The sequence below is a fragment of the Limulus polyphemus genome, unplaced genomic scaffold (genome assembly GCF_000517525.1).
Source record: "Limulus polyphemus unplaced genomic scaffold, Limulus_polyphemus-2.1.2 Scaffold633, whole genome shotgun sequence".
In the NCBI taxonomy this organism is placed as follows: domain Eukaryota; kingdom Metazoa; phylum Arthropoda; class Merostomata; order Xiphosura; family Limulidae; genus Limulus; species Limulus polyphemus.
Genome location: NW_013666243.1, coordinates 453,803 through 456,326, shown reverse-complemented (window position 1 = coordinate 456,326; position 2,524 = coordinate 453,803).

The following is a 2,524-nucleotide window of genomic DNA, read 5'->3' as shown; positions in this document are numbered from 1 at the left end:
GTTAATATTTAAAGACAAAATGTTGAATCTTTTCTAAAATATCTATCTTTAATTGGATTAAAAATATTTTTACAAACATTCTGCAAGTTTGTAACAAAGTTTTGTGCATCGACTTTCCTTGAAAATCTACATTTTTCTCTGAAGGCTCATTCTGACTAAAAATAATTGGTCTACTACAAGCAAATGTATAGCACAATACAACGATCAGATAAAAGTTATATATATATATATATATATATACATACAGTACACATTAATAAAAAATGTTTAAAACTTACTTTTGGTAGGAATGGTTCTACACCACCCAATCAGGCGATGCATAAATAAAATGTTACAATATGTTTTGTAATACTTTTTTCAGTTGCAACTTCAGTTCAAAACATTGTAAATATTGCAAAATAATTTTTAATACCTGTTCAGTTCATAAACATGTATTAACTGAAACCTACAAACACTCAATCATAAAAATCGAAAAATACATATTAGTCGGTTAAATCAATAGAATGTATTATGTAAATAAAGGTTGATTATATGAACAGTACTTGGACAAACGGTTGTTTCTTGAAACATCACGAAATTCTTGTTGTTGTTCTCTTTGTTAGTCGTTTGTGAATTTCTAAAAATATGTATATTATGAATTTTCTAGAAATAACCTTTGATTTCATAGCTCTGATTTTCTAATTCAGTCATAGGACGTTAAAAGATTTTTACCCTAGTCATAAATATTTGATGTTAATGAACGAGATTTTGGGTTACCCTGAAACTGAATTGCTATTTACTTTTAAAATATTTAGTATTTTTTAAAAGAAGAGATGATTATCTATGAGATTGTCTCTCGTTGGAGCAGCGGTACGTTTACGGACTTACAACGCTAAAATCAGGGATTCGATTCCCCGCGGTGTATACAGCAGATAGTCCACTGTGGCTTTTCTCTAAAAAACAACCAATAACAAACCTATCAAGTTACAATAAAACATTTAGCAAGCAAGTTGTCTAAAGGGCGGGGGAGTAAATAGGGCAATTAATAACACGGGCCTGCGAATTTAAACTTCATAAAAGTTGTTTTGATTTTAATAACGGATTTCCCATAATTCAGCTACGCATATTTCGAAAATAATATTTATTTTTTTTCTATCACGTAAGGATTTTTTTTTTTTTTTTACAGATCGGGAAGAAAAGAAACTTTTACTTAGATCAAATTATTATTTCGTTTACCACAATGAACATTTTATATTGTTATGTTTGTTAACAAAAATACAACCAAACTAAAGAAAAGGGGATAACATTAATGTCAAACGAATATGCATCCTCATTCATCTTGATTTTTGTGTGAAATCTACGTCTTTTAGTCTCAAAACCACATGTTATGGTCTTTCTAGTATGTATTGCGTCTGGAGCATCTGGATTCAATTATGTTGATGTTACACCTTACCTGATACCTCATAACCATTTCCCTGACGTCTTGATGAAACCTTTCCCCTTGTTCTTCGCTGATGGCACCGAGATTTTCAGGGAAATAGTCAATATGTGAGTGTAAGAAATGAACTTTCTAGCTCATATTACAACCCAACTCTTTGAATTTATCGAGCATATTATTAACAATATTTTCGTAATTTTAGTCGTTGTTTTTCCCTAAAAAATGTGTCAATGACATCTTTAAAGGCAATCTACGCTTCTTTTCCAACATTTCTCGCTGTCCTTTCGAACTGTTCATCCGAAGTCAATTACCTAATCTAAGGTTCAACAAGTTTCGCTTCTGAAAAAACTGGGAATTGCCACATAGATACTTGAAATAGTCACCAACTTTGTCTAAGATCTTTACAAACTTCTTCATCAAGCCCAGTTTTATGTGAAGTGGAGGTAACAGGACGACTTTCTTTGTGTCAACCAAACTTTCACGTTAAATATTTTTCGATCCTGGTATCAGGCTAACTATGCCTGGCCATTGCTTCTTTATCCAGTGCTTATTTCGTACTCTGCTGTTCCATTCACAGAAAAAACAAAACAAAAAAAAACATGGAAACTTTGTATAATCGGATTGTTGATCCAACAACATACAAAGTACTTTTAAGTCCCCACAAAATAGCCAATCATGTTTTTTGTATTTGACCTTATTAAGAAGAAGTTCGAAATTTTCATATGTTTTCTTCAAGTGAACTGAATGAGCAATAGGAACAGATGCATATATGTTACCATTGTGAAGGAGAACACCTTTTAGACATCTTTTGGAGGAATCAATGAACACCACTCACCTGGTTCAAAGGCCGCAGTTCCTAGAATTGGTATTAATTGAGCAATATTGTTGCAATAAACCAGAGAACCTTCTTGCGAAAAGTATGGTATAAAATCTTTTTCACGATTTCTGTACCAGTAAGCTGGTGTCCCTGGAGAAAGTAAGTTCTTAGCTCAAAGTGTGTACCCTTTGTGTGAAAAGTTGTAGTTCAACAGACGTTTCAGGTTGAAAACAATCCCTATCATCATTTCTATTGATATCAGATTCAGAATCAGATGAAACTGTATCAAG